This window comes from Sminthopsis crassicaudata, chromosome 3 (assembly GCF_048593235.1).
Source record: "Sminthopsis crassicaudata isolate SCR6 chromosome 3, ASM4859323v1, whole genome shotgun sequence".
In the NCBI taxonomy this organism is placed as follows: domain Eukaryota; kingdom Metazoa; phylum Chordata; class Mammalia; order Dasyuromorphia; family Dasyuridae; genus Sminthopsis; species Sminthopsis crassicaudata.
The window spans coordinates 470,412,445-470,439,700 of record NC_133619.1 but is presented as its reverse complement, the minus strand read 5'-3'; the positions used below and the strand labels follow the sequence as shown (position 1 = coordinate 470,439,700).

Genomic DNA, 27,256 nt, shown 5'->3' with positions numbered 1-27,256 from the left:
GCCTTTTTTTTTTTCTTTTCTTTTTTTTTCCATTTTTTTTTTTTTTAAATTTTTTATTTTATTTTATAATTATAACATTTTTTGACAGTACATATGCATGGGTAATTTTTTACAACATTATCCCTTGCACTGACTTCTATTCAGATTTTTTCCCTTCCTCCCCCAACCCCCTCCCCCAGATGGCAAGCAGTCTTATATATGTTAAATATATTACAGTATAGTCTAGATACAATATATGTGTGTAGAACCGAATTTTTTGTTGCACAGGAAGAATTGGATTCAGAAGGTAAAAATAACAGTTTACATTCATTTCCCAGTGTTCCTTTTCTGGGTGTAGCTGGTTCTGTCCATCATTAATCAATTGGAATTGGATTAGTTCTTCTCTATGTTGAAGAAATCCACTTCCATCAGCATACATCCTCGTACAGTATCATTGTTGAAGTGTATAATGATCTTCTGGTTCTGCTCGATTCACTCAGCATCAGTTGATGTAAGTCTCTCCAAGCCTCTCTGTATTTCTCCTGTTGGTCATTTCTTATAGAACAATAATATTCCATAACATTCATATACCATAGTTTACCCAACCATTCTCCAATTGATGGACATCCATTCATCTTCCAGCTTCTAGCCACTATGAAAAGGGCTGCCACAAACATTTTGGCACATACAGGACCCTTTCCCTTCTCTAGTAGTTCCTTGGGGTATAAGCCCAGTAGTAGTATGGCTGGGTCAAAGGGTATGCACATTTTGATAACTTTTTGGGCATAATTCCAGATTGCTCTCCAGAATGGTTGGATTCTTTCACAACTCCACCAACAATGCATCAGTGTCCCAGTTTTCCCACAGCCCCTCCAACATTCATCGTTATTTGTTCCTGTCATCTTAGCCAATCTGACAGGTGTGTAATGATACCTCAGAGTTGTCTTAATTTGCATTTCTCTGATCAATAGTGATTTGGAACACTCTTTCATATGAATGGAAATAGTTTTAATTTCATCATCTGAAAATTGTCTGTTCATATCCTTTGACCATTTATCAATTGGAGAATGGCTTGATTTCTTATAAATTAAAGTCAATTCTCTGTATATTTTGGAGAGGAGGCCTTTATCAGAACCTTTAACTGTAAAAATTTTTTCCCAATTTGTTACTTCCCTTCTAATCTTGTTTGCATTAGTTTTGTTTGTGCAGAAACTTTTTAATTTGGTGTAATCAAAATGTTCTATTTTGTGATCAATAATGGTCTCTAGTTCTCCCTTGGACACAAACTCCTTCCTCCTCCACAAGTCTGAGAGGTAAACCATCTCATGTTCCTCCAATTTATTTATGATTTCGTTCTTTATGCCTAAATCTTGGACCCATTTTGATCTAATCTTAGTATGTGGTGTTAAATGTGGGTCCATGCCTAGTTTCTGCCATACTAATTTCCAGTTTTCCCAGCAGTTTTTGTTAAATAATGAATTCTTATCCCAAAATTTGGGATCTTTGGGTTTGTCAAAGATTAGATTGCTATTTTTATTCACTATCTTCCCCTGTGAACCTAACCTATGCCACTGATCAACTAGTCTATTTCTTAGCCAATACCAAATGGTTTTGGTGACTGTTGCTTTATAATATAGCTTTAAATCAGGTACACTTAGACCACCTTCCTCTGACTTTTTTTTCATTAGTTCCCTTGCAATTCTCGACCTTTTATTCTTCCATATGAATTTTGTTGTTATTTTTTCTAGGTCATTAAAATAGTTTCTTGGGAGTCTGATTGGTATAGCATTAAATAAATAGATTAGTTTGGGGAGTATTGTCATCTTTATTATATTCGCTCGGCCTATCCAAGAACATTGAATGTCTTTCCAATTATTTAAATCTGACTTTATTTTTGTGGCAAGTGTTTTGTAATTTTGCTCATATAATTCCTGACTCTCCTTTGGTAGACATATTCCCAAATATTTGATACTATCGACTGTTATTTTGAATGGAATTTCTCTTTGTATCTCTTGCTGTTGGATTGTGTTGGTAATGTATAAAAATCCTGAGGATTTATGTGGATTTATTTTGTATCCTGCGACTTTGCTAAAATTCTGAATTATTTCTAATAGCTTTTTAGCAGAGTCTTTGGGGTTCTCTAAGTATACCATCATGTCATCTGCGAAAAGTGACAATTTGATTTCTTCATTTCCTACTCTAATTCCTTGGATCTCTTTCTCGGCTCTTATTGCCAAGGCTAGAGTTTCTAGTACTATATTGAATAGTAATGGTGATAGTGGGCAACCTTGTTTCACTCCTGATCTTACAGGGAAAGGTTCTAGTTTATCACCATTACATATGATGTTTACTGAAGGTTTTAAATATATGCTCCTTATTATTTTAAGGAATAGTCCATTTATTCCTATACTCTCAAGCGTTTTTAGTAGGAATGGATGTTGGATTTTATCAAATGCCTTTTCTGCATCTATTGAGATGATCATATGGTTTTTATTAATTTGATTATTAATATGGTCAATTATACTAATAGTTTTCCTAATATTAAACCAGCCCTGCATTCCTGGTATAAATCCCACTTGGTCATAGTGTATTATCCTGGGGATGATTTTCTGAAGTCTATTTGCTAATATCTTATTTAAGATTTTAGCATCAATATTCATTAAGGAAATTGGTCTATAGTTTTCTTTCTCAGTTTTTGATCTACCTGGTTTGGGTATCAGTACCATGTCTGTGTCATAGAAGGAATTTGGTAGGACTCCTTCAATCCCTATTTTTTCAAATAGTTTACATAGCATTGGAGTTAATTGTTTTTTAAATGTTTGGTAGAATTCACCTGTAAATCCATCTGGTCCTGGGGACTTTTTCTTAGGAAGTTGGTTAATAGCTTGGTCTATTTCTTTTTCTGAGATGGGACTATTTAGACTACTTACTTCTTCCTCTGTTAATCTGGGCAAGCTATATTTTTGAAGGTATTCTTCCATTTCATTTAAGTTATCGAATTTATCGGCATAAAGTTGAGCAAAGTAGCTCCTAACTATTGTTCTAATTTCCTCTTCATTAGTGGTGAGTTCACCCTTTTCATTTTCAAGACTATCAATTTGCTTTTTCTCTTTCCTTTTTTTAATCAGGTTTACTAAGGGTTTGTCTATTTTGTTGGTTTTTTCATAAAACCAACTCTTAGTTTTATTAATTAATTCAATAGTTTTTTTACTTTCAATTTTATTAATCTCACCTTTTATTTTTTGAATTTCAAGTTTTGTGTTTGTCTGGGGGTTTTTAATTTGTTCCTTTTCTAGCAATTTTAGTTGTAAACCCAATTCGTTGGCCCTCTCTTTCTCTATTTTATGCAGGTAGGCCTGTAGAGATATAAAACTTCCCCTAATTACTGCTTTGGCTGTATCCCACACATTTTGGTATGATGTCTCATTTTTGTCATTTTCTTGGGTGAAGTTATTAATTATGTCTATGATTTGCTGTTTTACCCAATCATTCTTTAGTATAAGATTATTTAGTTTCCAATTATTTTTTGGTCTATTTTCCCCTGGCTTTTTATTAAATGTTATTTTGATTGCATTATGGTCTGAAAAGGATGCATTTACTATTTCTGCCTTACTGCATTTGATTTTGAGGTTTTTATGCCCTAGTATATGATCAATTTTTGTATAGGTTCCATGAACTGCTGAGAAGAAAGTATATTCCTTTCTGTCTCCATTTAGCTTTCGCCAAAGATCTATCATATCAAACTTTTCTAGTATTCTATTTACCTCTTTGACTTCTTTCTTATTTATTTTGTGGTTTGATTTATCTAATTCTGATAGTGCAAGGTTGAGATCTCCCGCTATTATAGTTTTGCTATCTATTTCCTCTTGCAGCTCTCTTAATTTCTCTTTTAAGAATTTAGATGCTGCACCACTTGGTGCATACATGTTTAATATTGATACTGCTTCACTATTGATGCTTCCCTTTAGCAGGATATAATGCCCTTCCTTATCTCTTTTAATTAGATCAATTTTTGTTTTTGCTTGATCTGAGATTAGGATGGCTACTCCTGCTTTTTTGGTTTTGCCTGAAGCATAATAGATTCTGCTCCACCCTTTTACTTTTAGTTTGAATGTCTCATCCTGTTTCAGGTGTGTTTCCTGTAAACAACATATAGTGGGATTCTGACTTTTAATCCAGTCTGCTAACTGCTTCCTCTTTATGAGGCAGTTTGCCCCATTCACATTTATGGTTAGAAGGACTAATTCTATATTGCTTGCCATCCTATTAACCCCTGCTTATGCTTTTCCCCTTTCCTTCCCTTTTACCCTCCTATCCAGTATTAAACTGGTAAACACCACTTGCTTTTCACAGCCCTCCCTTTTTAGGATCCCTCCCCCACCTTAAAGATCCTCCCCTTATTTTACCCCTTTTCCTCGAAATTACTGTATTCCCTTCCCCTTAGCTTACTCCTTCCCTTTCACTTTTCAATGAAGTGGAAGAAGTTTCACCATAAATCGAATATGTCTATTGATACACGCTATGTTCATCTCCCTCCTTTCTTTCTCTCAGATATAATAGGTTACCTTTGCCTCTTCATGAGATGTAGTACCACCACTTTATACTTTTTTATGATATAATCTCCTTTCTACCTCTAGTTTCTAAGACAAATTGTACATATGTTCTTTACATATTTTTTTGACAGAAGTATAGTTCTCAAGATTTCTTTTTACCTTTTTTAGAAGTCTCTTGAGTTCTGTATTTGAAGATCAAACCTCTTATGTAGGTCTGGTTTTTTCATCAAAAATAGATGGAATTCATTTATTTCGTTAAATGTCCATCTTCTTCCCTGGAAAACGATGCTCATTCTTGCTGGGTACGTTATTCTTGGCTGCATACCAAGTTCCTTAGCCTTTCGGAATATCATGTTCCAGGCCCTGCGTTCTTTTAATGTGGACGCTGCTAGATCCTGTGTTATCCTTATTGTGGATCCTCCATATCTGAATTGTTTTTTTCTAGCAGCTTCCAATATCTTTTCCTTTGTCTGATGGTTCTTGAACTCGGCCACTATATTTCTTGGCGTTTTGATTTTAGGGTCCCTTTCAGTAGGTGATCGATGAATTTTCTCAATGTCTATTTTACCCTCTGTTTCCAAAACGTCTGGGCAGTTCTCTTTGATAATTTCCTCGAAAATGGTGTCCAAGCTCTTTTTTTCCTCCCATTTTTCAGGGAGTCCGATTATTCTCAAATTGTCTCTCCTGGATCTGTTTTCCAGGTCTGTTGTCTTTCTGGTAAGGTACTTGACAGTCTTTTCAATTGTTTCATTTCTCTGGTTTTGCTTGACTCCCTCTTGGTTTCTCCTTGAGTCATTCATTTCTACTTGTTCCAGTCTAATTTTCAATGATGTATTTTCTTCACTCACTTTTTTTATATCTCTTTGTAATTGTCCAATTGAGTTTTTATCTTCTATGGAGTTTTTTTCCATTTTATCCATTTTATTTTTTAGAGAGCTGATTTCTTTTTCCAGCTCTCTAATCCTGTTTTCCTTGGAGTTGTTTACCTTTTCCAGCTCACTAATCCTGTTTTCCTTGGAGTTGTTTACCTTTTCCAGCTCACTAATCTTGTTTCTCAATGATTTGATTTCTTTATCCATTCTGTCTTTGAATGCATGGGATGACTTCTCCAGGCTCTCTTGCCAAGCTTCCCTTTCCTTTTCCCATTTCTCTTCCAGCTCTCTTGTGAGAGCCTTTTTGATTTCCTCTATGAGGTTCTTTTGTATTGAGGAGCAGCTTATATCCCTCCCAGGGGATACATCTGGGGACATTCTGTTCCTAGTCTCCTCAGCATTTGAAGTCTGCTCCCTCTCCACACAGAAGCTGTCTATGGTTAGAGCCCTTTTGAATTTTTTGTTCATTTTGTCAGAGTAGGAATCAAAGAAAACAAACTGACAAGAGAAACAATTGGTCTGTTTTGCGGGGGATAGGGCTGGATGTTATTAATGGGCTTCCTCTACAAACTGGGGGTAGGGCAGCAGAGAGCCACTAACAGAACAGCAATGACTGTACTGAGTCTGCACTCTGAGGCTCTGAGAACGCACCGAGTCAGTCCAGGTGGGGGTTGGGGGTGGCCGGGCTCTGAGAGACGCTGGCTTTCTGGGGTTTTAATCTTCACCACCGGTGTTTACACCCTCTCTGCTGCTCCTGGCTTGCTGCCAAGACGGAGCATCCACACTGGGGCAAAAGCCCTTTCGCAGAAACGGCAGAGATCACACCCCTCCCCCTCCGGTTTGAGCTGTGTGAGCTGCCTGTCTTGCTCTGGCTGTCTGCCCTCAGTCTGCGCCCAGTCTGATTAACCCTCCCCCGAACAAACACAGACCTTTTCTGGCGACTTTCAAGGATGTCTTCTCTTGGTGATAATTTGTGTATTTCTTTCTGGGTCAAGCATTAAGTCAGAGGCTTGTCATGAAGTAAGTTCTGAGAGAAAACGAGGAGCTCAAGCAGCTGTCTGCCTCCACGCCGCCATCTTGGCCGGAAGTCTTTTTTTTTTTTTTTTTTTTTTTTTTTTTTTTTTTTTTTAACTGTTTAAACTTTAAATGGGAGCCTCGAAGAAACAAGGCCTCAAAAAATTAGTTAACAACTCTTTAACTGTTCCTCTTCATGGAAATCTTTAGTAAAAGGTGAAAGATTTATACAATCTGAAGAGAAACTAATGAGATTAGTCCTAGTGCAGAGAGTTGTGGAAATCCCCTTTTGGTTGGAGGCGCAGGTTCTTCGTGAAAGAATTCATGAACTCTGAGGAGTTTTAGGTGTCACAAATGGAAGTTTATTGTTGGATGAGAAGTCAGCTTTGCTAAGAGACTGACTTCATAGTGGCAAAGTCTTATAAGGGAAATTGAGGCTGACACTGAGAAGAGAATGTCTTCTAAGTAGGCAGAATCCTGGCAGTTATACCAAGGGACAAGGCATATTCCTGCTTTGGATATTCTGCAAAGAAATGAGTAAACAGAAACCTATTATATGAGCAGATCTTGGCAGGAGATTGGGCATTTTGACCTGATCAGATCAGGGACTTCCAAATGAAATTGCTTTGAAGGTTTTTTCAGTTTGAATTTGAATAGAGATCCTTTAACTTAACTTGTCTGGGGAGATATGATTCCCAGGAGGGCCTGAGACTCCTACAGATCAAAGTGTACAGAATTTTAGTGTTAATTTTACAGCTTAAAGGAAACAAAATTTCATACCCTTGTCAAAACTAGAGTAATATTTAATGCTTTAAAAAAAAGTATATAGTATATATTGCTTGTTATTTTCAAAACTACTGTTCGTTATGTTTCTATATTTCTATTTTTTAACTTTTCCAATAAAATTGATTTAGTTATTATTGCTTTTTTCTATTACTATAATATTACTATTACTATTTTCCCTAGCTTTTCTCCTGGCCCCCTAAATCTATCCCCTCAAATTAAAACCAGAGAAAATAAAATCTGTTAAATAAATAAGCAAGATAAATCTACATAGTGGGTATGTCAAAAAATTTTATGTCTCTGAATGAAGTGAACTGTGAAAGTTGTCTCACAAGATGGATACAGTATTCTGAAGAGTGAGTGAGGGTCAGCTGTGCCCCAAGGCCAGGTTTATCACTCCAGAAATCATGTGGTTTACAAGGAATGGGACCTTTTCTTTGTAAGTTGGGGTCATCTTGGCATTGAAACTCTCAAATAAGGTAATTTAGTAATCCTAAAGATTTGGTTGGGTTGAAAGTTTTCCTCATTTATGACTTAGAATGTGAAGTCATTTGTCCTGTCTAATCAGGGTGGTAAATGAATGTTATGGAATATTATTGTTCTATAAGAAATGGCTAGCAGGATGATTTCAGAAAGGCCTGGAGAGACTTACATGAACTGATGCTGAGTGAAATGGGCAGGACCAGGAGATCATTATAAACGTCAACAACAATACTATGATGATCAATTCTGATGGACGTGACTCTCTTCAACAATGAGATGAACCAAATCTTTTCCATTTGTTCAATAATGAATAGAACCAGCCACACCCAGTGAGAGAACTCTGGGAAATGATTGTGAACCACTATATAGAATTCCCAATCCCTCTATTTTTTATCTGCCTGCATTTTTGATTTCCTTCACAGGCTAATTGTACACTATTTCAAAGTCCATTTCCTTTGTACAGCAAAATAACTGGTCATGTATACATATATTGTATTTAACATATACTTTAAAATATTTAATATGTATTGGTCTACCTGCCATCTGGGGGAGAGAGGGGGGGGAAGGAGGGGAAAATTGGAACAAAAGGTTTGGCAATTGTTAATGCTGAAAAAAATTATCCATGCATGTGTCTTATAAATAAAAAGCTATATAAATAGAAAAAGAAAAAAAAAAAGAAAATTCCTTTCTGCTTTTGCCTTGAGAAATCTCCTTGATTTATTTGAGCTGATGGTCTCCTTTCACACATCCCTATTCAATAAATCTTTTTCTCAATAGTTATTCATTTTCTCTGTCACCCATGCCTGGAATATTCTCCCTACTTTGCTTGCCTACTGATCTCCCAGTCCTCTTTTAAGCTCCAGATAAAGTCCCAAATTCTATAGGAAGCAATCTTAATTCTTGTTCTTTTCTTTGTTAAACATTTCCTATTTATCTTGTTTATAGCTTATTCTGTATATATTTGTTTAGACTGTAAGCTCCTGTTTTTGCTTCTTTTTACATCCTTAGCATTTAGCATATAACTTGGTGCTTAAGTGGGTGTTAAGCACTTGGTGTTTAATAAAATGTTTATTCATTGACCATTTCCCACCTGTTTATTCTCCTGGATTTCATGATCTTCACAACCTAATAATTCTGCAAGATATACTCAATTCTATAATTCATATGAGTAATGTATATACCAGATGAAGATAGGCACCAAACATTGGGGTTCAATAATGTGAAGAATTCACAATGACCATTCTCTTTGGCAAAAGGTAGATTTATTTAGGGGAATAGGTTACAGATAAAAAGAAGGAATACAGTAGATAGCAGGAATAGAAAATATGACATAGAGTGGGAGAGTATAGAAAGTCAAATTCTTCTATGGATCTCAACAAGGGAGCACAAGGGGAGCACCCCCATGGCATGGGGGAGGAGTAAGAAGAAAAACACCAGGAAGGAGAGTGCCATGGCATACTGACCCAGATGAGGGCAGCAGCCATGGATGGCCCATAAGTAGATTTTAAATAGGGCAAATTTAACCTCAGGAATATGACTAGTATTTCTGACAGGGCATGGCAAGGTAAGACTGCTGGAGACCCTTACAGAAGGTAAGTCATAACTTAGATTTCTTACAATCTCCTTAGAGGGTGGGAACTTGGAGCTAAACTCATCTCCATCAATGCCTATTCCCTGCCTGTCTCAGGGATTAATTGTTATCAATTCCTGTTCCAGTTACACCCAACGTTGTAGATCTCATCAATATCCTTCTCACCTCATTTTCCAAAATAAATGCCTCTTCCCTCCTGTTTCTTTTTGTTTTCTTCCCCCACTATATTGTGAGCACCTTGAAGTCATGGACTGTTTTGTGGCTTTTTTTTTTTTTTTTTTTTTTTTTTTTTTTTTTTAATTCCCAGAATTTAGCTCTGTCCTTTTGCCACAAATTCCATATCCTTGAGTTTTCCCAGGTGGTCTTCGTGACCTCTGAATCTTTGCAAAGTATATGTTTTTCTCATCTTTAATTATGCTGAGAGTCTTTTTGGTAGTGGCTTTTCTTGGTATCCTTTTATCTTAAGTGTTTTGGGATGGCATGCGCGCGCGCGCGCGTGTGTGTGTGTGTGTGTGTGTGTGTGTGTGTGTGAGAGAGAGAGAGAGAGAGAGAGAGAGAGAGAGAGAGAGAGAGAGAGAGAGAGAGAGAGAGAGAGTTCCTTGATTGAAGTGGTTACTTACTATAGTCTCTCATTGGTCATCATTATTTACTCTAGTGGTATTGTGCCACAATTCCCTTTTATTGTCCTGATTCAGTGTCCCTAATTTTCCTGACCCAGTTTCCCTAAATTATTCTGCCTCAGTGCCTAATTGTAATGATCAACCCTACAACACCACCCTTCCCTCTTAATCATCTGAATGTTTGATAGGATAAAGATCTTAGACATCACTAGAATAGGTGCCTCTTCCCATCCCAGTTAATTAGAATTATCTGGTGCTTCTCCCTCAATAGCCATTGTCATCCCCATCCCAGGTGCCTCCCCCCATCATGTCATCCGTTCCTGTTACCCTATAAAAGAATCTTTGTATCCGACATTAGCCTCTGGATTCTTGGAGTCGATAGTCTCATTCAGCCCTGAGACCATACCATGGATCCATTTGGTCCCAGTAAATCTCTCCCTTTCAAATAAAACATTAAAAACTCTCTAATCTCCATCTTGCCTCGTTTCTTCAGCATTACAGTGTGAATTTAAGGGTTCTTTTGGATTTGATATGTGAGAACCAGGTGGCAATTATCTTGTATGGAATACTTGAAAATAATTTTCATATAATGCTATCAGTTGCAGCAGCCATATTTACCAAATTATATCTTTACCTACTTAATTTTAGATTGATTATAAGCTGAATTTTTGGAGGGTAAGTTCACACTGACAAAACTCAGAACAAAAAAGAGACTCAGAAAATTCGAGGATGAACCAAGCATTTTTAGCTTAGCATGGGGGAAGATTTAGAAAGGCTTTCTAGTAATGTGACCTGAATCCTTCCTTAGAAGGAAGGAATACTTGGGGGTTGGCCTTATGAAAACTGGAGTTTGGAATCAGCATTTAGGATTCAAGTAGAAATACTAAATACTGTCCATTAAAGCTTGCCAACATGGCCAATGGAAATGTTTTAATTTTACATACTTTGCTAGAAATTTTAGAGTAAATTTCATATTTTATTTGTCATATGTAACAGAAAAGTTTAGACATGTAAACAAACTAAGAGGCCTTCTTAGAATTAATGTTGAAAATAGAAATTAGTACATCTTCTTCCCATGTATGTAGTCTGCATTTTGCATTTTTACTGATGAACAGATGAAATGAACTTGGATTTATTTGCCATTTTGTCTTTGAAAGTGTGAGAATTGAATGGAGGTTTAGCTTACACAGAGTTATGAAAATTAAATTAGATCTGTGAGGAATGAAACAAATTAGAAAAATAAAATTGAAACAAAGCTAATATAAGGAACAAGGAAACAAAGTTAATAAAAGGAAAATTAATCACAGGTAGGGGAATCAGACTTGCAAAGTAAAACTTAGAGGTAGGGATTTGAAAGGGAAGTGTGGTGGTATGATTGGAGGAGGAGACTTAGACTCTTCAGATAAGGAGAGTACTCAGCCAATAAGGGATTCAGGGAATTGGGTAAATACCTTGGGAGAGGTATTGATGCAATCAAGAGTTGGGAGATTCACATTTACTCTTGATAGGTTGTGACTTCTCTGGTACTTAGCCAATAGGGTATCAAGGGAGGGACTTGCAGGTCAAATATTAAAAAAAAAAAAAAAAAAAAAAAGATCCCAGGAGTTCCGACGCTAAAGGATAACTCTCTGTGAACTTGTGTAATTACAGACTTTTAACTTCACCCCTCAGAAGTCCAGTGAAGTTATTTCTCACAAAGGACTTCTTTAAACTAATATTGAAAACAGAAATTAGCACCTTGTCTTTCCATGCATGAAGTCTGCATTTTGCAGTCTTAACTGGTGAACAAATGAAATGAACTTAATTTATTTGCCAGTTTGTTATTGAAAGTCAGTAGATATAGAGGTAGATTTGACTTGATTGAGAACTTAAGTATAACGTCAGTGACATCTGACAGTGAAAATACAGAACAAGACCCCTTTCCTGTCAAGTTTACATCCTCCAGCTGTCTTGCAGTAGTGTGCATATGCATAAGCATGCATGCACACACACACACCCCAAAGATCAAATTGATTTTTATGATTAGAAGAAAAGAATTTCTTTGAAATCAATATTTATAGACTGCAAGTCACTATCGTAGGCTTTGGGGATACAAAGAGACAAAAACCAATCCATGATCTCAGATAATTCAGTCTGGTAAGGAAAATACACAGAGAATATCAAGGTAATCTACAAAGTCTCTTTTAAAAGATAAATTTCGAGCTATGTCTTAGAAGAAGCCAGGGAGAAGTATAAGGGAGATGTCCAAGCATGATGAAATGGGAGAGGGTATACTGCTGCTAACATAATGTATCTGGATTGTAGAATATGGGAGAGAAAGGGGAAGCATAAGAACAGATGTATTTATGAGTAATTTTAAATGTCAAGTAAAGGATTTCACATCTGATTTTGAAGTAATAGAGGAAAATGGAGATTATTGAAAGAGTGGGGTAGGGCCTGATCAGATTTTCACCTGAGGAAAATCAGTTTGTTTATTGAGTGGAGAACATTTTGGAAGTGAGAAGAAACTATGCTAGGAGAAACAAGAAACAATTATTATGGTAATCCAGGTGAGAATGATGAAGGCCTACATAAGGGTGATGGCTGTTTTAATGGAAAGAAAGTAATAATATATCTTTGTTGAGGTTCAAGAGGACCCCCAAAATTTAGGGGTTACAGACCATCATTATAAGGTGTCTCAAAAGAATTTGTAGGCTCAAACCCATCTCCAGGTCAAGAGGCAAAATTTATTCTAATTGTAATGCTAATTAAAATGGGCTAAGTTACAAAAGAAGTTAGAAAAGGACCTGGGGTAAGAAGATAAATTTATAGGAAAAAGTTAGAGAAACCAGTTGCTTCATGTCTCTGCTTTGCTAATTTTATGGCTTAGAAGTGAAGTTGAGGAGTAATCTGATTCTGACTTTGAGCACAGGTTCAATACCCATAATTTTCTGGGCAGAGTTTAAGGTGGGAACTTTCTGAAAGTGTGTTTTTAGACTTGAAATGTCACTAAGTCAAGTGGCAAACACCCAGTTTTGTTCTTTGCCTGCCTCAATTTTAAGTACCTCATTAATCTCAGAAATTCTGTTATCACTAACAGACTTATCTGACAACCAACAATATTTGTAGCCATTGCATCCTGATCATATAGAATAAACTGGGACAGGATAACTTAGGGAAAGAAATAAGAAATATATCATTTGCAACTACATAATTCCCAAAGCGAGGTGGCTGCCAAGGACCATTGCTACATCTTCCATAGGAGCTGCACCAGTCTTCAGAATTGTTGTGAAGGTAAAAATGGTGAGGTTTGACAGATTGTGGGATGAATTCAGGTGAAGTCAGAATTGGCACAGAGGTTGAATCTGGTTTACTGGGAAGATGGAGATATCCTTGACAATGATAGACATTCAGAAGTGGGGAGTATTTTGGGGAAAAGATAATGAGTTTTATTTTAGACATGTTGAGCTTGAGATGTCCAAGAAGGCAGTTAAAAATATGAGATTGGATTTAGCAGAGACTCTAGAGATACTTAGGTTTGCCAAACAGTTTAAAGAGATTATACTTGAAGCCATGGTAAGCTAATTGTTTAGATTTAAGTGAGAAGAGACAAAGTGGAGATGGTGATTTATAGATTAATTTCTCAAGGAGTTCTGCTGCAAAAGGGAGGAAAATAGAGAATGGTTGCATATAGGAATAAACCAAGCATGTGAGGATTTTTTTTTTTTTTAAGAATGAAGAATTTAGAGGCATGTTTATAGGTAATAGAGAAGGAGATCATAAAGAGGGAGATATAATTTCTAATTAATTAGCTTATTAAAGTTTTTTAATTTTTAAAACACATGCATGGATAATTTTTCAACATCAACCCTTGCAAAACCTTGTGTTCAAATATTCCTCCCTTCTCCCCCTCCTCCTCCCCTAGATGGCAAGTAATCCAATATATGTTAAACATGTTAAAATGTATGTTAAATCCAATATGTGCATACATATTTATACAATTATCTTGCTGCACAAGAAAAGTCTAATTAGAGAGAAAAAAATGAGAAAACAAAATGCAAGCAAACAACAACAAAAAGAATGAAAATGCTATGCTGTGACACACACTCAGTTCCCACAGTCCTCTTTCTGGGTGTAGATGGCTCTTCATCACAAAATCATTGAAACTAATAATCTCAATGTTGGAAAAAGTCATGTCCATAAGAATTGATCATCATATAATCTTCGTGTTGACATGTGTAATGATCTCCTGGTTCTACTCATTTCACGTGGCATCATTTCATGTAAATCTCTCCAGGCCTCTCTGAAAGTATTCTGCTGATTGTTTCTTATAGAACAATAATATTTCATAACATTCATATTCCATAACTTATTGAGCCATTCTCCAACTGATGGGCATCCACTTAGTTTCCAGCTTTTTCCCACAGAAAAGAGGGCTGCCACAAACATTTATGAACCTTTAAATGTAAAAATGTTTTCCCAGTTTGTTTCCCTTCTAATCTTGTCTGCATTAGTTTTGTCTGTACAAAATTTTTTTAACTTAATGTAATCAAAATTATCTGTTTTATGTTCAATAATGAACTCTAGTTCTTTTTTGTCCACAAATTCATTCCTTCCCCACAGATCTGAGAGATAAACTATCCTTTGTTCTTCTAATTTGCTTTTAATATCATTCTTTATGCCTGAATCATGAACCCATTTTGACTTTATCTTGGTATACGGTATTAGGTATGGGTCAATGCCTACTTTCTGCCATATTAGTTTCCAATTTTCCCAGCAATTTTTGTCAAATAGTGAGTTTTTATCCCAAAAGCTGGGGAAAGAGGGAGATACTGAAACAAGAGAGAGTGGAAATGATAATGGGGGCAATTTGCTGGAGAAGATGAAATGGAATAGAATCAAGGGTACATATAATTCAAAAGAGATTTGTCTTTTTGGTCACAACTTTCTGGTAGTCCAATTATTCTTATATTTTCTTTTCTTAATTTCTTCTCCAGATTTGTCATTTTTCTCATAAGATATTTCACATTCTGTTCTGTTTTCTCATTTTTTATAATGTGCTTTTCTATTTCTTGCTCTCTCTCATAGCTTCACTGGTTTTTAAAAATATTGCTATAAATATTTGTGAAATTTCAGGGAAGATCCTGGACTGTGTTAATAAAGAGAGTTTCCTCATCAGGGAATTTTCTGTACTAGTAAAATAACAGATCAAGTTCTCATTCCTGTGCCTCTGATTTTGATCTTTTTGGTGACTATGCATAACAGTGATATAACTAGGTCAAAGGGTTTTTAATACCTTTCAATGACTTTTTGAGTAGTTCTAAATTAGTTCTCAGAATGGATAGAAGAATTCACAGTTCTACCAACAAGTCTTAGTTCTCCTATCCTCTCACAGTTGCTATTTTTTGTTGTTGTTGTTTCTTTTCCAAGACTGGTAGGAAAGTAGCTTCATAGTAATTTTAAATTTGCATTTTCATTTTTATTAGTTATTTGAAGCATTTTCCCATTTTTGTTTGTAGCTTAATATTTTTTTAATTTAAGAATTGTCTATTCCAGGGGCAGCTAGTTAGTGTAGTGGATAGAGCACCAGCCCTGAAGTCGGGAGAACCTGAGTTCAAATCTGGTCTCAGACACTTAACACTTCCTGGCTGTGTGAACCCCAATTGCCTCAGCAAAAAAGAAAGGAGGGAAGGAAGGGAATTGCCTGTTCACATCATTTGCCTATATATATTTTGGGGGAGAATGAATATTATTTTTAAATGGTTTGTACTTTGACTGACATCAAAGAAATTCTCTTCAAAATTTTTCACCCTGATTAATAATTTTTTTTGTAATTCAAACTGCACCAATTTTTTTGGGAGGGAAAAATGGGAGGGAGGAAAGGAGAGGTCCAAAAGTCTTATCAAATTTTATGTATTCAGAAAATTCTATTTCAATTCTTGAGGTTTTATACTTTGGTCAACAATTCTTTTTCTCAACATTTTTTCCTTTACTTCTCTTCTAAATTGTTTCTGTTATATAATCTTTTATATTTAGATCATTTATCTGTTTCCAGATTATTGTGGCATATATAGTGTGAGATGTCATTCAGTTCATCATTTATTCAGAACTTTGTGCTAGGCACTATGAGATGTTAGTCTAAATATAATTTCTGATTGGTGGTTTTGTGGTTTCCCCATTGGTTTTTATTAATTAGTGACCTCCATCCCTGTTGTGGCCCTTGACTTTGATCACTTTTATTGTTTATCTTGGTATTTGGATTTTCATGGCAATATACTATCAATTATGCTGTATTCTCTCTTCATAAAAAAGCTAAGAGAATTACAGGAGGAATAGATCTCCCCATTTAAAGTTTTTCTATGGATGTGGAAAATGTTAAGTCTGGAACTGGAATTTAAAGAAATTATACAATTTAGAGTTACAGAAAGGAGAGAAGTTACTATACTGTTAAGCATCATGGTCAAGTAAAAGCGGTAGATGCATGTGTGGTAAATACACTAGTTTGATTTTTTTTTTTTTTTAAGGGCTTATATTGAGGATTAAAGATGAATTTGTATTTGTAATTTATAACTTGCTATGTCACTTCGTATTAGTTTAGAGGCCTTGTATTATATTAGGAAGATAATTGGATCTCTGTTTAGTTTTTAGTCCAGGTTTGCCTTTATGAAACTCGTCATTTTGACATGTCAGGTTACTATTCTATACCTTAGCTTCCTTATCCGTAAAATGCTGGTGGTTTACTAGATATTGTCAAAGGAACTTTATATCCTAAACACATCTTTTTTGCATTTTATCCAGTTAATTATTTTACCCTAATGAACAATATTTTTAGGATCATGTCATTAATGTTATCTTTAAGCTCAGCCATAAGGCCATGATATTCTGCTGTAGTTTTTTTTTTTTTTTTTTACCTACTGATTATTTTTCTGTGTACTGATTATTCATGCATCCTGTTCCATTATTAGACCATATTAAAAAAATGTGTATATACTTTCTATTATCTGTATGTATCCTTCTCCCCCACCCTCAGGGTCTTCTCTCACCATTTGATGGGATTCTATTTGTATTAGATTTTTGAACAAGAGGGTGAAAGAAAATATCAGAAAGATGATAGAGAACTCAAATTTGAGGTGATAACTTGTACTAAAATGTCAACTGTGAAAATGAAGAAATTTTAACTCTAAACAATGAGGAAAAAAGCATTGTCAGAGTTTTTCTTAATGACTAAATATAGAGGGAAAACTTGAGGGAATAACCAAAGATAGCTCAGAAAAGAATGATCATGCTTTTGAAATGATTAATTTGAGAAAGATGCTTGTATTGGACTGATAGCTTTTTCCTGATTTCATTCAGCATTCACTTGTTTTCTCAAATTTGCCTAATCTATTACGCTGTGTCTGGAAACTACTGTCTTGTCTCTACCTCATCAAATCCTTCTCTCTTTCTAGCTTAGATGTTCTCTTCTCCATGGTAGTAATCCTAAAGTATTTTGGTATATCACCATGTGCATCATGTATATTATTCTGTTAAGACACCTCAGTTTTATCTTCAAAAGCAAGTAAACACCTAATTACTTTTTCTAGAAAATGAATGGTCAATTAGGAGCAGGTAAATTTGTAATTATTAGGGAAAACAATAAAATTGGATTTGGAATTGATTTAAGTGTTTATCTTCATGGTTTTATTCTCAACTGTAGGGCAGGGCTCTTAAAATGAGTCCATGGACACCTCCCCCTGCCCCCCATTTTCACAAATGGACCTGTAGATAAATTTTAGGGAGTTTTGTGAACTTCATTGAGGAAATAATTATGTCTGTATTTTCACTAACCTCTAAGCAGAGTTCAGTATTTCTCTTAATTATGATTTAGGCAACAAATAACAGTAAGTTATTAGCAGTACCTGTGACTTTGTCATCACTGGAAATCATAGATATTATATTATAATTCACACTCATGACTATTTCAAAATTACTGTAATAGACCTGTCAGATATATTGCTAAAATATTTAAATAATATTTCCTTATAACTGGTTTCCTTTGTGATCTTAAATAGTATGCATTTAAAAGTATTTTTTATGAGATAAAACCTATATACCAACCATATTGCTAAAGGAGTCTGAAACATAAAATGATTAAGAATCCCATGCTCTAATGGTTTTATGTTGATTTATCCTAAGGATCTTTAACTTGTGACTGAAGCTTATTAATGCATTATCTTTTTCAATTAAAAGTGTGAAGTCTTTGAGAGCAGACTGTCTTTTACTTTTTTATCACCAGTGCTTCCCATATTGTTTGATTAAAAAATATGCATTTAATGCATTTTCCTTCATTCATTCACAGAAATCTTTTTTCCCCTCCCTCTTAAATTTTTTCTTTCCCTCCTTACCTTCTTCTCCTTCCTTCATCCATTTCATCTTTCATTCCTTTTCTTAAAATTTTGAGTTCCAAATTCTATCTCTATTTCCCATTCCTCCATACCTACTAGGGCAGTTTGATGTATAGATCGTAGATGTGTAATCATATAAAACATTTCTATATTAGTCACTATGTGCAAGAACACTAAAATTTTTAAAAAGACAGAATGTGAAAAATAGCAAGCTTCAATGTATTCAGACATCAGTTCTTTCTCTGGAGCTGGATAGTGTTTTTGTTATGAATCTTTAGGGATTGTCTTGGATCATTGTATTACTGAGAATAGCTAAATTATTCACAGTTGATCATCATACAATATTGATAATGCTGGACTTACAGTGTTGGAGTAATGCTCACTTCACTTTCTCTTAAGTCTTTTCCAGGTTTTCTGAAATTATCTACTTGCTATTTCTAATAGCACACAATAATATTCCATTACAATTATTTATGGCAATTTATTCATTCTCCAATTGATTTGCAGTTCCCAAAAAGAGCTGTTAAAATATTTTTTGCACAGTGGTTCCTTTTTCTTTCATTTGATCTCTTTCAGAAACAGACCTAGTAGTGATACCAAAAAGCATGCACAATTTTGTAACACTTTGGGCATAGTTCCAAATTGCTCTCCAGAATGGTTGCATCAGTTTACAATTCTACCAACAGTGCATTAATGTTCTAGTTTTCCCACATCCCCTCCAACATTTATCATTTTCCTTTTTTTTTTTGTCATATTAACCAACATGATGCAGATGAGGTGGTACTTCAGAATTGTTTTAATTTGCATTTCTCTAATCAGTGATTTAGAGCATTTTTTAAAATATGACTACAGTAACTTTGATTTCTTTAAATCAATTGGAGAATGACTCATATTCTTGTAAATTTTGACTCGGTTCTCTATATAGTTGAAAAATAATATCTTAATCAGAAATATTGTAGACTTTTGAGTTTTCTGCTTTCCAATTTTGTTTGTGAAAAAAATTTTAAATTTCATATAATAAAAGGACTAATTTTGTATTATAATGCTTTCTATATTTTGTTTGATTTTAAATTCTTCCTTTAACCGTAGATTTGATAGCTTACCTATTCTATTGTCTCCTAATTTGCTTATGGTGTCACCCTTTTGTGGCTTAATCATGGTCTCATTTTGATCTTATCTTTATATACAATGTGAGATGTTGGTCTAGTTTCTGCTATGCTGTATTCTAGTTTTCTCAGAAATTCTACCAAGTAATGAGTTCTTCCCATCTTCTCCCTTCTCCCCAAAGAGTAGATCTTTGGGTTTATCAAACACTAGATTAATATGCTTATTTACTACTATACTGGGTATCTGATCTGTTCCATTGATTCACCATTCTATCTCTTTGTCAGTACCAGATTGTTTTGATAATTACTGTTTTATAATATTGTTTGAGATCTGGTATTGGTAGGCCATGTTCTTTCACATTTTAAAAATGCATTCTTTGGATATTCTTGATGTTTTTGTTATTCCAGATGAATTATTAAATTATTTTTTTCTAGCTCTACAAAAATAAACTTTTGGTAGTTTGGCATGGTATTGTATTAGTAGATTAGTTTCAATAGAATTGTAATTTTATTTATATTTGCTTGGCCTACCCATTAGCAATTAATATTTTTCCAGTTGTTTAGATCCAACTTTGTGTGAAAAGTGTTTTGTAATTGTGTTCATTTAGTTCCTGGGTGTGTCTTGGCAGATAAACCTCTAAGTAGTTAAAAATTTCTACAGTTATTTTAAATTGATTTCTCTTTCTATTTCTTGCTGCTGAACTTTTTGGTAATATAACACAATGCAAATAATTTATATGAGTATATTTTATTTTATTTTATTAAAGCTTTTTATTTACAAAGCATATGCATGAGTAATTTTTCCAACATTGACCTTTGCATAACCTTTTGTTGCAAATTTTCCCTTTCTTCCCCCTCATCCCCTCCCCTATCTCACAGGTAGTCCAATACATGTTACATATGTTGAAATACATGTTAGATCTTGTTGCGCAAGAAAAATCAGATTAAGAAGGAATAAAAAGGAAAACTGAGGGGAAAAAATGCAACCAATTAACAACAGAGAGAATGAGAATGCCTTGTTTTCCACATTCTGTTCCCATGGTTCTCTCTCTGGGTTCTCCATCACTGCACAAGTGAAAGTGGTTTGAATCATCTCAATGTTGAAGAGAGCCATGTCCATCAGAATTGATCATCATATCATCTTGTTGCAGTGTATAATGGTCTTCTGTTTCTGCTCATTCCACTTTGCATCAGTTCATTAGGTCTCTCCAAGCCTCTCAAATCATCCTGCTGGTCATTTCCTACAGAACATATATGAGTATATTTTATATCTTCCAGCTTTGCTAAAGTTGTTATTACAAGTAGTTTTTTAGTTGATTCTGTAGTACAACATCATATCATCTTCAAAGCGTGATGTTGTGTGCTTTCCAGAGCCCTCAAGCTGGAGTACCAAAATATACCATCCAGATTGGATGACCTTGGGGCCAGCCCGAGTTCTTGGTCTTAGTGGAGGAGTGATAAGGTGATACTCAAGTGGATAGTCAAACATGGAGTTGGTTTATTCCAAATTCTCTCACCCTTATAATACCCTAATACCCTCTGGAGAAGTATACTTGAAACAAGGTGTTAACTCAGTGGAATTAATGAGATGATGGTTCTCTAGTTCACATACATACTTAGTACTTATTATGATGATATAATGGTTCTCTAAGTTCACACATAATCAGTATGCTGTAATGATGTAATTACAGTAAGGTATATAAGGGCTAAGAAGCACTGGAAGAGAGACATTCTATCTTTGACCAGCCTCATGGTGACTCTCATGCCTCCTGCACTAAGATCAAGATTGGGCCAGAATAAAGAATCTAGACTCTATTCTTGACCATTCTCCTGGTGTCTATCCTGCTGAGACCAAGGCCTGTCTGAAGGATCTCCAGAAAACTAGCCCAAACATTACAACCAAATCAACACTGAGCATGTGCTAACTATATACTGTGCATGCAGAACACGTGAACAATGTGCTATTGTGTGTAGATGACTCTTTGCCACTTGGTATCTTCAATTACAACACAGGTTGTCCCTGCCCCCCACTCCTCAGGAAGGCCGAGAGCCCTTAGGGAAGATGGGGAGCCGAAACAGGTTCTTTCTGGGCTGAAGGGTCTTATACCTTCCCCAGAGTTCCCCCACTACATGGCCCTTTACAGAGTGTTTTGTTTCTTTATTGCCTGTTCTAATTCCTTTAATTTCTTTTTTTCTACTCATATTGCTAGTTAGCATTTCTAGTATAATATTGAATATTAGTGGTGATAATGGGCATCCTTACTTTACTCCTAATTGTATGGGGATGACTATTGGCTTATTCCTATTAAAATAATGATGCTGAGTGAAATGAGCAGAACCAGAAGATCACTATACACTTCAACAACAATACTGTATGAGGATGTATTCTGATGGAAGTGGAAATCTTCAACATAAAGAAGAGCCAACTCACTTCCAGTTGATCAATGATGGACAGAGGTAGCTACACCCAGAGAAGAAACACAGGGAAGTGAATGTAAATTGTTAGCACTAATATCTGTCTGCCCAGGTTACATGTACCTTCGGAATCTAATGCTTATTGTGCAACAAGAAAATGGTATTTACACACATGTATTGTATCTAGGTTATATTGTAACACATGTAAAATGTATGGGATTGCCTGTCATCAGGGGGAGGGAATAGAGGGGGGGGATAATTTGGAAAAATGAATACAAGGGATAATATTATAAAATATATACATATATAATAAAAAAATAATTTTGCTGATATTTTAAATAAATATTACTTACATTTTAAGGTAACTTCCATTCATCCCTGTACTCTCTTGTGTTTTTAATAAGAATCAATATTGTACATATTTGACACGCATAAGACTGCCTGCCATCTAGGGGAAGGGATGGAGGGAGGAAAGGGAAAAGTTGGAACAGACTTTTTATTACCCATGCATATATGTTCTGTCAATAAAAAGTTGTAATAATAAATAAGCTGATAATAATAAATTATTATTTAAAATATATAATAATTTATTACAATTAATAATAATAAAAGCCTAAAAATTAATTAATTGATTAAAAAAAGAATTAATGTTGTAAACACATGTCATGATTTTTCTGCATCTGTTTATGCAATTTTGGTTTTTTTTTAAATTGAAATGATCACATATTTTTTTAATTAAAGCTTTTTTTTTTTCAAAACATGCATAGATAATTTTCAACATTCACCCTTACAAAACCATTTATTCCAGATTTTTTCCCTTCCCTTCTCCACATCTTGTCCCTCAGATGACAAGTAATACAGTATGTTAAACATGTCCAATTTTTCAATACATATTTCCACAATTACGCTGCACAAGAAAAATCAGATCAAAAAAGAAAAAAGTGAGAAAGAAGACAAAATGCAAGCAAACAACAAAAGGAATGAAAATACTATGTTGTGATCCATACTCGGTCCCCACAGTCTTCTCTCTGGGTGCAGGTGACTCTCTTCATCATAAGACCTTTGGAACTGGCCTGAATCATAACAGTTTTTCTAATATTTAACCAGTCCTGCATTCTTGGTATTACTCCCACCTGATCATACTGTATGATCTTTGTGAAATATTACTGTAATCTCCTTGCAAGTATTTTATTTAAAATATTTACATCAATATTCATTGAAAAAAATGATCTAAAGATTTCTTTTTTGTTGTTTTGGCTTTTCCTGGTTTAAATATCCACATAACATCTGTATTGGAAAAGGAATTTGGTAGGACTCCTTTGCCTATTTTTCCAAATAGTTTTTATAATATTGGGATTAATTTTTCTTTAAATGTTTGCTAGAATTAACTTGTGAATCCATCTGGCCTTGAGAATTTTTTCCTAAGAAGTTCACTGGTTATGGCTTTTTCAATTTCTTTTTCTAAGACTTGGTAATGTAATTTTTTTTTTCACTCTTATTTCTTCTTCTGCTCATGTGTTTTTGTTTTTGTTTTTTTTAAATTTGTATACCCAGTAATTAACACATTGCTTGATATTTAGTAAGTGTTAAATATCTATTTATCTATTATGGTTGCTAAATAAGTATCAACTTTTTATCAGCCTGCCTGCCTACCTGCTCAAAACAAGAAGAATGTTACTTTTGAGCCATGCACTTTTAGAATTTGACAAGGGCATTAGAGATATTTTAGTCCAATTTCTCAAACACCTTTAATAATTTTTTGTATCATATTCACTGAATATTACTGCTTGTGGAGCAATTTTAATAATGCTAATTACTTCATAAAAGGAGTTTGTTCCATTTATGAATAAGTTTTCATTGTTGAAATTCTTCTAAAATAGGTTTAGTGACTTCTACCCATTAATTCTAATGTCCTCTGGGCCAAATAAAATATAATTAATCTTTCTTTGGGATAAAGATGTAGCTATTTGAAGAGGATGCTTTGCTATTTTTGCTATTTGCTATTTTGTACTTGCTCTCTCATAAACTCTATGGAGCCTGGGAGACCAGAAATCTCCCTTTTTTTATAGATCAAAAGGGGACACAATTTCAGAGTGATAATTTTCCAGATTAAAGGGAACACAGTTTCACAACGCTGTCAAACTGTTGTCTTTCTATTTTAATTAATCTCTTTATTTCATATTTTGTAAGTTTTCATTAATTTCCTTTCAGTTTATAATGATTAGCCAAATTAATTTCTGATGATTTCCTTTGTTTTTTCCTCTTTAATTGTAAGTTCTCCTTTTATCATTTTTGTAAGAAATACTTTGGTTTTTCTCTTTTTTAAAAGAAATGGATTAACTTTTCCTATTTTTAATTTATTTTTTCCCAAAATCCAATTAAGTGGCCTTTTTGCTCTCAATTTTCTTAAACAGCTTCTTCAGTTTTTAGAATTCCTACTTTGTTGCTTAGGTGGGAATTTTTTCTCATTCAATTCAGTAAATATTCATGAAGCTGCTATTACTGCTATGCAGGATCTACTCTGAAAAGTGGGAATACAGATCAGAAAAAGGACTCTTTGCCCTAAAGAAGCATACTGGCTTTAGGAGAAAGATACCACACACAGGCACATAGCTGAAAAGTGTGAAAAGAGAAGGGATGAGGGAAGTGATCATTACCTTGTATGACAGCATGTTGTTCTGTGGTGACCCAGCCAAACAGAGCGGATGATGGAAAAATGGATTTCCCAGGAAAGTTATAAGCCCTGTTGAGAAGAGGCTTTGGAAAGAATTTAGTCTTTTGCTCCCTACCTCTCTCAATCAGAGCAGAGAGTCAGCTGATGGTGATTTGAGAAAGGGTAGCATATCAAAATTTAATTCATTCTTCATGGTGATGAAATTTCAGGTGATCAGCTTATAAAATGAGGGCTGTTAAAGGTGAGGAGAACATGTTCCACGGAGTCAAATCCAAGCAAACCTGCTCATGGAAAATGGGAGCTTATGTTTTGTAGTTGTATACCCAAATCCTTGGTTTATTTTCTCTCTCTTTTTGTTAATGAAAAAGTATTGAGAAAAAGAAATTTTCCCCATATTGCTTCTTTAGCTGTGTATATGCTTTGGCATTTTGACTTAATATCTTTCTTTCATGAGATTTTATCTGTTATTTATATAGTTTGTTCACTGACCCACTAGTTTTTAAAAATTATATTGTGTAATTTTCTTCTCTAAAATATAATGTTCTCTGTGAGCAGGTTTCTTGGGGGGCTTCTGGAAGCAGCCTTTCTTTCAGTTCAGTGTAATCACCCCAAATGCAGCCAAGAGTTAAAGTCCAAATCCTTTATTGTTTCCTACAAAATCTTATCTCCTTCACTTGAGCCTCCAGCCAGCACAAAGGTGGAAAATGGAATGAATCTGTCTCTGCCTCTGAGAGTGGGCTTGTCCTCTTGTCCTTTAGTGAGCTTCTTTGTCTGGCCCTGAAAGCTTTTTGCTTATATGCTGTACACCGAGTATACATCAATCATTATTATCACTAGGAAACCATTTTTTGTTGTAGGATTAAATCAATGCTAAACTAGATTTAACTATTGTCTCCTCAATTCCACTCAGTACTTTGTTTCAAATTCTGGCCCTTGTAGGATCAGATCAATCATACTGAACCATGCTAAATTAGATAATTATTGTCTCTATCAATTCCAGTGTCTCAGTACCTTGTAGGAATCCTAACATATATTACTCTCTTAATACTTAGAAAAATGAATTTTTCTTGATATCTTGAATGTCTTTTTTTTTTAAATAAGTTCAAAATACATTATTCCTTTTCTTACATGGTTGATGTATTCAGATTTCCTTTTTATTTTTGAAGGTCTTTCACCTAGTCAGTGACAGAATTCGCTGTCATTGGAATTGTTCAATTTAACTACTGTGTCTTGGAGTTTGCAGTCTTGGATGTTTTTCTTGAGGCATACGTGTGGATTTTTTGAATGGCATTTGTTTTCTGTGTTCTGAAGTTCTGGACAATTTTCTTTTATTATTTCTGCATTATGGTTGCATTATAGCTTTTAAATTTGTGTTCTTTTAGGAAACCTATTAACCCTAAATTGTCTTCTTGCGTGCCATTTTTTGTTAGTGTGGAGATCTTTTCTTTTAATGTTACTGCTTTTTGCTTTCCTTTCTCCAAATTGTGTTTTACTTCTATGTATGTGCATTTCTATTTAGTTTTTTGTCCTCTCTTTCTCTAGATGAGATTTGCCAGTATGGATTCAAGTTTTTCAATTCTGCCAGTTAATTTTTCTGGGCAAGACATAAATGTTGCTTTGATAATTGCTCTTTTAAACAATTCAGAAACATCAATGATCTCTTGAGGCTCTAGATGTCTTCTGCCTTACTAGATTTTGATTAATTTTCCTCTTTTTAAAAAATATTCCTTTGTAGATGCCTAGACTCTTTTAGCTGATCAAAGGGCTATTGTTATTTTTAGTTATAATTTCCTTGTTTTCATTTAAAATAATACACATTTAATGTGCATCTCATTTAAATAAATATACATTTATTTTCCTTGCCTCAATTTCCTCTTCCTCATTTAGGGTTTTTTTAAAAATGTTTTACATGCAATTCTTATTTTGGGGGACATTTCAGGCATTGTAAGGATCAGAGAAAATATCTGGTCCCTCCTCTTGCTCATGTGACCTAGAATTCCTTCCAATTACTATTCAGGGAATGATGTGTGCATAGAAAATTAAATACAGAATTTGTGAAAGTAATTTTGGCTTGGGTGGGAGGATATATCTTTGATACAAAGGACAATTTAATAGTTGGATTGCATAGAGTATAATGCAAGTATAGGGTAGAATGATATAGTGACACAGAAGGAATGAACTTTACATGGAAAAATAGTTTTTTTTTTTTTTTTTCTAGGGTGCTGTGTCTCAGGACTATGTTTTTGTTTTGACTGGAGGCTGCTTGAGAAGGGTGGGATATAACAGACAGGCAGCTGTCAAATTTCTGGTTCTGTCTGCTAGTCAAAGTAGCAGTAGATGGAATTCTGGATAGGAATAGATAGAATCCTGAAGTCTCAAAGCTAATTCTTAGCCTTGGCTCTGGTGTGACAGACATAAACTCTAGTTTCACAGGCCTTCTGAGAACTTGTCCTTTTGAGAACAGGTCAATTTTATGATGAGGCTTGCTTAGTTGTGTCTCAATTCTTTAATAAACTCCTTTTCTATTGCATTGTTTTTCTCCTTTTGATATAATATTTCTCTTTAATTTTTTTTGCCATCCTTTTTTGGTTGTGTTTTTTATAAAAATCATCTTCAAACCCCTACATTAGTAAGAAATTGAGATTAAGTGCATTTTATCCATTTTTCAGAGTAACTTGTTTATTAAATAGTTGATGGTGTACTTTTTGCAATTTCAAATATTTTTTCTCATCCTTATTATTTGGTTCACATTTATTTTCATTAGAACTCAATCTGGCCATACACAGTTGATTTTTGAAATTAT

At 34.5% G+C, this 27,256-nt stretch overlaps 1 protein-coding gene and 1 non-coding gene across 2 annotated transcripts in view; one reads left to right on the top strand and one right to left on the bottom strand.

Moving 5' to 3' along the window:
* NBEA (neurobeachin) overlaps positions 1-27,256 on the top strand; it is a 699,286-nt gene that overhangs the window by 40,911 nt on the left and 631,119 nt on the right.
* Positions 6,556-6,672, bottom strand: LOC141565329 (U5 spliceosomal RNA). The gene has a single exon (XR_012488996.1). It is a non-coding gene; the product is annotated as a U5 spliceosomal RNA (small nuclear RNA).